General features: G+C 40.8%; 4 long non-coding RNA genes across 4 annotated transcripts; all 4 read right to left on the bottom strand.

Annotated features, from left to right (window-relative positions):
* Positions 1 to 1,111: 1,111 nt before the first annotated feature.
* On the bottom strand, positions 1,112 to 2,977 carry LOC119320470. The gene is made up of 3 exons (XR_005155019.1): positions 2,729 to 2,977; positions 1,859 to 1,930; positions 1,112 to 1,176 (listed from the first exon to the last, which is right to left on the bottom strand). It is a non-coding gene; the product is annotated as an uncharacterized LOC119320470 (long non-coding RNA).
* Positions 2,978 to 2,995: 18 nt separating this feature from the next.
* LOC119320469 lies at positions 2,996 to 4,700 on the bottom strand. Its single transcript, XR_005155018.1, has 3 exons — positions 4,641 to 4,700; positions 4,168 to 4,312; positions 2,996 to 3,110 (listed from the first exon to the last, which is right to left on the bottom strand). It is a non-coding gene; the product is annotated as an uncharacterized LOC119320469 (long non-coding RNA).
* A 1,938-nt stretch (positions 4,701 to 6,638) lies between these two features.
* Positions 6,639 to 8,161, bottom strand: LOC119323633. Its single transcript, XR_005156430.1, has 3 exons — positions 8,059 to 8,161; positions 7,444 to 7,567; positions 6,639 to 6,693 (listed from the first exon to the last, which is right to left on the bottom strand). It is a non-coding gene; the product is annotated as an uncharacterized LOC119323633 (long non-coding RNA).
* Positions 8,162 to 8,523: 362 nt separating this feature from the next.
* On the bottom strand, positions 8,524 to 10,934 carry LOC119322515. Its single transcript, XR_005155687.1, has 4 exons — positions 10,840 to 10,934; positions 9,141 to 9,234; positions 8,887 to 9,023; positions 8,524 to 8,553 (listed from the first exon to the last, which is right to left on the bottom strand). It is a non-coding gene; the product is annotated as an uncharacterized LOC119322515 (long non-coding RNA).
* Between the last annotated feature and the right edge of the window lie 463 nt (positions 10,935 to 11,397).

The following is an 11,397-nucleotide window of genomic DNA, read 5'->3' as shown; positions in this document are numbered from 1 at the left end:
ACTCTTGGTGTGAACGCAAACAATGCTACGCAGGCGCTCGTCTCGCCAAAACAATACTTCCGTCCAAAGCATTGTTTGGAGTCGCTGCGGCCGGGCGGCAAATTAAATATATATATATATATATATATATATATATATATATATATATATATATATATATATATATATATATAGAGAGAGAGAGAGAGAGAGATAGAAAAAAAACAGGGAGCACGCGAGATAGAAAAAAATAGTCAGCGGAGGCCGGGAGTCGCTGCTGCTCTTGCCTCGCTTCGCTTCGCTTTTTTTTTCTCGCGTTAAAAGATTTGTATACATATATATTAGAGAAGATAGCAACGACCACTTGTATACAACAGATAGGTACTACGTACATTGATTCAATGTTGTCTTCCAATTCAGGAATCCAGATGATCAGAACAACCTAGCTAGCTAGATCACATAATAATTAAGATGACACAGATTATCCTGAGCTTTCTTCTCAAAGGAGTTCGAGCAGTAGATCAAAAGTCCGAGCTGGTGTGCTCACAATCACATACACACAAACACAAGGTGAAGGTAAATAATCATGTCTGTGCTCACAATCACATACACACAAACACAAGGTGAAGGTAAACATATGTAGATGCCCCCAGTTTCTTTTCTAGTGGTAAATTTGAAAGCACCTGGTTGTTTTTCAAGAATCACCAATAGTTATCATGATTTCCATGCATCAGTCGTATCAAAATCACTCATTCATTAGCCATCAGATTTCATTGACATAAAAAATCATCATCATTTTTTGGCATCACAACATGCTAGAAAGGTACAAGGACACATGAGCCAAAATGACAGCCAATCAATCCAATCTGTTTGCTAACCACTAACTCCTTGCTGCACGATACAATTCAAATCAAATTTTACAATGGTGGTACATATGTAGCACTCACTGAGACTATACCAATATCGCCATTCAATCCAAATTTTACAAACTCCCAGGAACAAGACCATTCGGCCCACACCCTACAGACAAGGAAAAATTAACAACAAAATGCCTATCTCTAAAGATCTCTTAGTCCATACAGTAGCTTCGATACGTCGAGTGAGTTCCCCCTGCCATCAACCATTCGACCGACATCCAACGGTGAAGGGAAAGATTAGCAGGTCTTTTTCCTTTCTCTTCACCTTATTTCTCAAGTCCTTCACATCAAAATGCAATGCATGGATTAAGAAACCAAAGCAACTTCACAAAACTCAATGTTTTATAGTGGGTGATCCCAAAAAGACACTAGACAATCTCACACATAAGTGTTGGCTGATACTACCACGAGACAATGGTGACAAGAACAACATGCTCTTCTCAAAACCAAGGAGAGGAAACCAAGATACCGATCCATTATACATAACTTAGTGAAAAATAAGGACATATTGACATAAGCACCCCAAGTATTGGCAGTGCCGCTGGGGCATAATATTTCACAAACTAGTGGCATGGCTTTGTATGGAAAACAAAATTATTAGGAGCACACTAGCACTTTCAAAAAGCAACGTATCAAGGAGGTTCAGGAAAGATTATAGGAGCTCTTAATATGATCCTACAAAGAGAAGATCATAAATGAACCCCATGAAAATTATTCTCTACTTTACTAGTTGCTTTGGCACTGACAAACACGCCATATTGAGCCTAACCCTTTAGCAACAGTAGCATGGAGCAGAAAAAGGCCTAAAGCCACTGCATTACAAGAGAACAACTTGATTGATATGAAAGATCATCATGGTCAAATGATTTTGGTGGCTGGAAGACCACGACCACAGATCCCAACACTAAATCAAGGTCTCAATGGCCGGCACGACAGTGAGAGAGACGAGAGCAAGGATTCACCTGAACCAAGAAGATGTGTAAGACCTCCTCCTTCAGCCTGTGACATCCAGGGTTGTTTCCCTTCAGCAGCTCCTATCATATTCAAAGAAACCACCATGTCAGACCTCTCTCTAACGAACACAACACAAAAGAGACAAAATACATAAGCAATAAAGGTTCAGGCTAGATAAACACTATGCACCACCCATACAGTTGGTATTATAATACATGTTACTCCACAAAAGTTTAAGCAATCATAATATAGACCAAACCAGAATTTATTTTAAAACAAAAGTTGTGCTCTGGAACCCATTCAACAATGGAGCATCCCTCATCACCTAAGAAACAAAAATGGCATAGCACCTGCACGACACATGCCTTCTTAAAAAGGCCGGCATGCTAGTGCCTCAGATCACGATTTTTTGCAATACTTCACAAAAGAGATAACCACCATCCAATGCAACCAACATCAATACTAAACTCAGTAGATGAAATTGCATCAGTAGGCTAGCCTAGAATGCAGCGAGGAAATTGATTGGAACCTGCCTCTATAGAAGGGTATTTAAACATAAGACACTCTTTTAACAGATCATTTGTAAACATCATCATCACCTTTTAAGATGGGAGATACTCGCTACAACGAATTTTCTACTTCAAGCTAGGCAACTTGTTCCCAGTTTCATCAGTCAATACTTTTAAGATGGGAGATACTCGCTACTATGAATAGATAGAGAATCTCATCTCAGCCGACTGATCCCATGCACAAAAATGAAATACAGAGGAGCCCAAAAACAAAACACAAGTAACTACCTTTTGTTTGTTTTCTCACATTAGTTACTTGTACACTAGTATGGAACAAAACAAATAAATCAAGTAGAAGAAAAACCTGACCTGAGCAACCTTGCTACACTGCAAAGTCTTCCACTCCATGCAATCGTCGAGATCACCGCCAAGGCTGGCACAGTCGAACAACGCGTTCTGTTGCTGCTTCTAGCGGCAGATGTAGTGGAGCCCGAGGCTCCCAGACCACCACATCCGTCCTCTCCCCACGATGTGCTGCTGCTCAAAGCTCCATTTAGCATGCCACCGTGTCTTGTTGTAGAGGCATGTAGTAGCGCACCACCAACCTCACCAGGTGCAGGTACTATAGCAGCTACTCGCTAATGATGATGGCGTTGGCTATTTGCATGACGAGGGCTGAGCCGCTCACTGTCAACGATGAGCAATGTCACCGTGCTCTTCGGGCCTAACAGTCGTACATCCCTCCTGCTATCTAAACAACACAACACAAAAAAAACTGCTGAGTCAGGTCTCTCATGAACACAACACAAAACAAAGACAAAATATATAAGTGAGATAGGTTCAGGGTAGATAAACACTATGCACCACTCGCACAATCGGTAACATCAACTAAACCATAACGGTACATATGACCACAAGGAGAGTTTATTGCATAGTTTGACTTAATAGAAGACAGAGTTTATTTTCTACAACCATCAAAATCATCGTTTTTAACACTAGTTGCATCGAGAGCACAAATATAACGATTACCTAATAATCTACAGTAACCAATAAACTAGAGATCTTATTGTTTGTCTCTGAGCATAATAAGTGCCTCAGGGTGCTATATGCATTTGTGGCAAGAAAACAAAAGCTTGTAGGCATGAACCGCTGACTTAAAAATGATTCTATGCATGGCTCCTTATGTCTTTTAGGCACTAAGAAGTATCTGCATACACGCTTTCTTCTATCTCCAATCAAATTGTGGTTGAGAACAGAACGCAAACACTTAGATAGCCATGATAAATTTATTCGCTTGAAAATCTGTAAGGATAATACATACACATGTGTTGACAAATCTCAGTTTCAAAATGAATTGTTAGTATCGCCAAGGGTAATACATGTGCATTGCAACAGATATAAACAGAACTAGATCCCCTCAAAAAATAAAAAAATAAAAATAAACAGAACTAGATCCTAGACTTTTGATTCCCTTTGGTCTTGTGTGCATTGCAACAGAACAGGTATATCAACATTAAGAAATTTCTGAACATGTGCACAAGGGTGGGTATGTATGTTTTTCTCCTGCACAAGTGCAGAGCAACATCAACTTGAACCAGGAGAGCAACCTGCAGGAACATTCAGCTAGAATGAAACAGAGCAACCAGAATCTCTATCTAGACCAACAAGATGAAATTGGGACTTCTGACTCTCAGGCACCAAAATAAAGAAATGCAAATGACCATTATTCATTTCATCTACCACGGCTCGATGGCCATGCATGGGGACAGAGGGCGTGAGAGAGAGTGAAGGAGAGGAACTAGGTTTACCTATGCCAGGACCAAAGAGGAAGCGGCCACCGGAGGGGCAGCGCGGGAGGCGTTGGAGTGAGCGACAGAGCAGGCAGAGCTGCTTCGCCGGCCAAACTAGTGTGGGATGACACCATGGTCCCGGAAGGTGCGTCCAGCAAGAATGCTACAAATGTGAGCGGAAACCAAAATGATTTGTACTGATGGCAGGAAAACTAAAGAGATGGTTTGTCAACCATTTGGATAGCCTTAAAACGAAATTAATCCACAATATTAAGGGAGATGGGAGCAAAATAAAATTCAAGTAAGCATGGATTAGATGGCACAAATATTGATTAGAAGGTGAAATCCGCCCGAGCACCAAGAAATATCATGTTTTTCTTTCAATACACAAAAACAAACACCAGCAGGCCAGTACCAAGATTTGGGACCCAAAAAACTAGCAAAAAATATCCAATAGCAATGACCCACTTGTACAAGTAAGTTTCCACTACCTCAACAAGTATCAAGTGTCATAGAGCTTGAGAGAGAGCAGAGAAGAGGACCAACAGGCACTGGAGGCGTCAAAGTAAGTGCCGGAGCAAGCAGAGCTGCTTCGCCGGCCAAACTTGTGTCGGATGGCGGTGTCGTGCCAGAAGGTACGCCCAGAGAAAATGCTACAAATGTGAGCGAAAACCAAAATCATTAGTACTCAAAGTAGGAAAACTATAAAGATGTTTTTTACAAAACATTAAGATATCCATAATATATAGATGCTGAGAGCTTTTCAGCAAATAAAAAAAAGAAGCAGGTTTTGTTTTAGTAAATGTCGGACCCAACTAGTAGACTAATAGCCAATAGCACCATGTTGTTTCCAATCAAATTCGGTTGAAGTATTTTAATTCCCTATCCTTGATCTTTAAGTACAATTTCACGTAAGTTAATTCAAAATAGAAGTTAATATGTCAGAAAGATGCCCCAGCAGGTCGGCTCCATTTTATAAACTGCACTGTACAGACTCTTAGAAAAACATGTAGCATATATATGACTAGAATCAAAAGGGATAAAAAAATCAAAGACCAAACATGATGCTAATTAGCACCGAACTACAAGAGACCAATTTCAGTAAAAAGAAAGATCATAAAAATCACATACTTGTGGTGGCCAGAAGACCACTACCTCAGATCCGAACATTAAATCATCGACTCGATGACCGGCACAACACTAGCCGACGCTCGATGACTGGCATAAAACAAAAGAAGTTGATAATTTTTATTGTTTCGTTACTTATTCATCAAAAAGAGCCCACCTATTTACATATCTTTCAAGTACTATACAAAAGAAATGTATATGACCTTTATTCATTTCAAGTGGGCATGCAGAGAATGAGATGGAGCATAGTAGAGGAACCAACGGCTTACCTATGATCACATCGGTGGTCTTCTCATACGGGATCGCTCTGCCCTCTCGAAGTTCAAACTTCCAGCAATGGCGGATGCGAGTCCACGATCTTCAGTGACCACTCCAATTCCTCCAACATCATCCTCATCATTAAGTCAGGTCCCTGGGTACACAGGAACAAGATTAATTGAAGGCCAAGTAAAATGGTAACAGAATGATGATCAGGAGCAAACTATAAAGGACAATACTGCCAGGCAACATTTATTATGATGGGCATTTTCAGTTTGGAGGACAGCGAGCTATATATGAACACAATAGCTAATGAACAACAAGCTATACAGGTCATCATTTCTGTTGACAAGCTCCTAGAGAGGACATCAAAAAATTCTTCAATTATCAGGGTACAAGATCACTTTTACTATACTAAATAAACTACATTGCCATCAAAAATTTCAGGCACTTGATATACCATTACCTGGGAAATCATTCGGTCAAAAAAGGTTCATAAGGTTGGATTCATGCACTTATTGATCAACTAAAGGTTCATTTAGTCATAAACCTCTGTTAAGTCCTATTGGGAGACAAGCAACAGTGCCGAATGTAAGATTCCAATCACGTGTGGAATCCAAAATGAATAACAAAGAATACTACTGACGTGTGAGATCAAATATACCTGAGTGCCATGCATGCTAGAAAATTATCTACTATTCAATGACTTCAAGAGAGCACACATACATGCACATTGATAAAAGAACAGACACTGGATGTCATGTTTATCTTTCTAATGTGCTTTCATATTTTTCAATGATAAATTGATTATGACTGACTGATGCTAGTACAAATACTCAGTTAAGCTAGCAAAGTATGGTTTACATAGTACCTTGGGTGTTCTTCATGAGTCGAGGCTGATCCTGGAGGCCACCGGGCAGAGCATATCATTGAAGCCTGGAAACAAGAACACGAATGATACTGGTATTAGACGCTACCAACATCAACATGGTGCAGAACTGAAATTAGCTTGGCAGAAAGAACTGGCTGAGCAACCGAGTCCATGACTGACCCTAGTGTGATCCAACTTAGCGTCAGGCTTCATCATAGTGAGTCGGCTCATGGCCTGGCCCGAGTATGTGTACCTTCTTGCGCAGCATTACATGTGCAAGTACAACACTGCAATACAAATTAAACCTCCAGATTAATGATTAAACCAGAAAGAATCTTATATGAGAAAACACAAGATATTGTATCCCAAAATCCGAGAGTGGTGATTATACTAAGAGCTCCAAGAGGAGTGAACGTAAACTTGTCCATATTACTGGAAGTTATATAATCGTTTTGATTAACTCAAACCATAAACTAACTACCAATCTAGTCTATCATGTAGTTGTCGAGTGATAAATTCCTACTCCATCATGATAAGTAATTGAGCAGGACAAACAAAGCAGATGCACATTAGAGGCAATGTAAACTGACCAATAGATTATTGACGTGAATCAAGGCAAAGTGCTTAACCATGAATAAGATTAAGTGAGTGGGATAGCGTGAAAAATTGGATGCACTCTTATAGATGCTATATTGAAACCTGACCATATTAATGAAATCTTTTTGATTTATTCAAACTGCAAGCTAACTATTGGATTACTTGGATCAAACAGATGTAGCAACTTACATAGTCACATGAGCAAAAACAACAACAGGCATTACATATTATCCACAATGTATAATTTTGACTAGATTCATTTCCAACATAAATAAAACAAAATCAAGAAAGCAACAGGTCAGACAGATAGACTTGACTCCTATTTTTGCAGCTGCAGCTAGTGAATAGACCTGAACCTTGGGACAAGGTTGTTCTCCTGACCATATTGTACTACTATATTTTTAGCTCAAATTACAAACGTTGCATCATAGTTTTGTTACCTTAAGAGTTAGTATTACACTCCAAGATGGGAAATCCCATGAACCTCAACAGTAGACACACTATTGTTTACAAACGCTGCAGCTCAGTCAGCGAGTGAGTGAGCAGAGGGAGATGAGATGCTACCTGCAGGGAGCAATTGCCGGCACTGGTGAGGTGGACGACTGCAAAGTTGTCGGCATCTTTGATGGAACCGGATTCAGTAAGAAATAGAACAAGGAAATTGCCCATGCCCCTTGATGGATTAATGCTGTAATTTATCCAAAATGATGGTCATTTCTTATTTATTCAAACAGTAGGAGTAGTTGCTGATGGGCATGGCCTGTTTTATTTTCTTGATGAATGAAACAATCCTTGCATGTACAACAACAAAGTTTTGAAATTTGAAGAAATTTAATAAATGCTGGAGGCGCACGAATACATGTCTCTTGATTTGGAAGACAAAGCAAACGAATAGCATCTCTCAGTACGAGCGTGCATGCCTCCTACAGAGCCATTTTCTAGTTTCTAAGCATTCAACAATCATGAATTCATCCCATCTCTGAGTCTTAGACCAGAAAACAACAAAGATTAAGAAAGACAAGAGTAGCCAAAGGAAAAGGACATCAGGGACTCACCTAAGTGGTAGGTAACCCAGGAGGCAGTCATGGGAGCCCACCACCAGGGTTACGGGGCGACAAACTAGCCATCTTGTCGGCACTGGAAGAAAGGCAGCACACCACCATCGTTGGAAACCCACCCTTCAGCTATGATCTCCTATAATATTAAAAGAACTGAGTCACATATGTGCATATGTGCATTCTACTCATACGCCATCATAGATCAAATGACTATCATATCAGTTCGACAATTCAATCTGCAATCATGTTGCTAACTTCTATTGTTTTGCTACTTATATTCATAAAAAAAGCCACCCCTACTTACATATCTTTCAGTACTATAAAAAGAAATGTATATGACATTTATTCATTTCAAGTGGGAACACAGAGCATGAGATGGAGCACAGGAGAGTAATAGTGGCATACCTATGTTTATCTTTCTAGTGTGCTTTCATATTTGTGTCAACGATTAATCAATAACGTATCACAAACCAATCCTTCAGATCAAAGCACCTGCTAGAAAATCAAACATGTGTACTGAGCCATCAGAAATCATCCTCGAACTAACAATGCAGTAATTGGATTTGAAATTCACACCACAACTAACTGAAGGTGTGTTGTTCAAGGGAAATTCACAATTCAGTGGGGGCAGATGTTAGGATCGAGTTAGTATCGAGACATATGTCGGCCAAGTAAAGATTCATTTATACATAGAACCCTCCGAGGTCTTACTGGGAAACATGCCAAGTGTAAAATGTAAAGAGTAGTGTAGAAACCTAACAATGAATCGCCAAGGGTAATACAGAGAAGCCAGACTAAATATTACCAAAATTGAGTCAAATTAACCTATATATCTGAGGGGTACTCTCCAACGATCATAGCTTGTTTATCAAATGTGATCAATATGTGCGCGATAGTCTAGTCGAATCAGCGCTCGACGACCAGCATCAAGGAGGCCACATGGCAGAGCATGCCATTGAGGTCTGGAATCAAAAACACGAATAGTACTAGTATTAGTCACTACCAACATCAACATGGTGAAGAACTGAAATTAGACGGACAAAGAGAACAAGATGAGCAAGCTAGAGTCAGTGAATTACCTAGTGTGATCCAACTCCATGATGGTGAGCGGCTCGGCCGCGAATGCCAAATATGTGTAGCTTCTCGGCAGCATTAAATGTGCAAGCACAACCACTGCAATACAAAATAAACCCTTATAGATGCTATCTTCAAATCTGTCCATATTAATGGAATTCATTCGATTTATTTAAACTGTATGCTAACTATTGGATTTCCTGGATCAAACAGATGTAGCAACTTACATAGTCCCATGAGTAAAAACAATGACAAGCATTGCATATTCTTCACAATATAGAATCTTGACTAGACATACTCATTTCCAAAATAAAACAAAAAATCGAGAAAGCAACAAGTCAGACCGACTTTTCTCCTATTTTTGCAGCTACGGCTACTGACTAGACCTGAACCTTGAGAACAAGGTTGTTTTACTGACCATATTGTACTACTAGATTTTTCCTGGCCATATTATATGTGTACATGTGAACCAGATAGATATTGCTTGTAGGAGTACAACATAACAGGGCCTACTGAGATAACTTTAATAGCCAGACCTACCGAGACATTTGTTGGGCGAACTTTTTAAAGACCAAATGCAAAAAAGCAATCCAAGTTTGTGTGTGTGAGAGTCTCTCTCTCTCTCTCTTAAACAATATTACTACTCTCTTTTTGCATCCATTCCATCCATCCATGTGTGTACAAGTGAACTGGGGGAAAGTATGGACCATAAGAACAGAACAACATGAAGCCATGGGTGGGAAAGGTTTAATTATCACCATGCTGGACACGGTGTACACCATCGATTGACGACCACCAGAAGGTAGATGACGCATTCAGTAAGGACAGAAGGTTGCTTGCCGACCACCACAACCAGATGTATGTGCACCATGCCTGAAGTAGCTACAACGAACCCCTGTCCAGAAGCACGATCGTGAAGAAGGGGAACGGGCGGTACAGCAGCTCGGAGGGAGAGAATCCCAGGACCGAGATCCGGCGCGGTCGAGGAAGAGCAGCGTCGGAGGGATCAATTGAACAGCTGGTTAAAATAACAGGAGATATCAGGTCAGCTAGTTGGTGCAACATATTTAATACAGAAAAATGAGATATTTGTAATCTCAACATGCCCTGTTTCGACATATTTGGATTGAACATGTTCAGGCTAAGAATTTATGTTAGATGTGTAAGTTAAATGGCAATAAACCACTACAATTGCAGTGTGAGTTATCTTTTTTCAAAAGAGATTACAGGAAACTTATAACACAGAGAATGGAAAGAAGACGCGTATATACACACTCAATGGCGTTCGAAACTGAAGAATTCAGCAACCTCTCACACTCGTCCTTACCCTTGTCCACAGCACTCAATGGAATCCACTATAGAGGTTACCGAGCATCTCCATCCGCTCTATCTCACCTCACTCCTTATTATGGACCTATTAGTGGAGTGTGTATATGCAGCAGAACTGTGTTTATTGCCACGATACGACTGCACCTGTCCAACATGCGCATACACATTTTGCATGTAGTGATTGCTTCCGGGTAAAGTTTCTTAGGTTTGGGTAAGCAACCAAGCAGCAATTGATCCCAATGCACGCATTTGCTAGTTTTTCTCTAACAATTGCACCTTAGTTTCAAGTGTGACAAACATGTGATGTCTGTGTCACGACGAAAATTTTGCTTCAGGACAAAATCTTTGGGACTTTAAAGCAGTAGTACTACTTACATTTGTGGCCTTCTCCTTGGCGTTGTGGTGAGCGTCTTGTTGCGTGCAGAGATCCAGCTGCTTCACTTCCTGCTTACATTTTCTCCCAGCCACACCCGTCACAATTCCATTGACATGCATAAGATTGGACTGCATACATGCTCTGGCCAAGAGACTCAAGGGAATCCGCCACTCCATCTCACCTCGCTGGTGAGGCGGAGGTCAGAAGAGAGTGGAGAATTGGGGCAGCTTGGAGGACACGTCACGGAACAGGAAGAAGCGGAAGTCGCAGCCTTGCTGGCCCTGCTGACGGCGGCGAGCGGTGGTGGTGGAATTCGTGAGATCCACTTTGCTGCGCCTTGCCAGCACCAAGGGCGTTGGATCTCTCATGCACCTGCATGAGGACATCAGCCGTATCAGGGACTAGAATAAATCAGGGCGGTGTCGTAGAGAGGAGAAGATGGGTGCCAGAGAGGGGGAGGAGACCTTGAGGCGTCAGAGCAGCCGAGCCCTCTCCTCGCAATTGTATTTCCATTGTGTTTTCGCAGAGAAGAGAGTTCCTTTTCTTTTCAGTACAAC

The sequence above is a fragment of the Triticum dicoccoides genome, chromosome 6B (genome assembly GCF_002162155.2).
Source record: "Triticum dicoccoides isolate Atlit2015 ecotype Zavitan chromosome 6B, WEW_v2.0, whole genome shotgun sequence".
Classification (NCBI taxonomy): Eukaryota; Viridiplantae; Streptophyta; class Magnoliopsida; order Poales; family Poaceae; genus Triticum; species Triticum dicoccoides.
The sequence above is the reverse complement of the archived record's forward strand: the minus strand, read 5'-3'. Positions and strand labels throughout refer to the sequence as shown.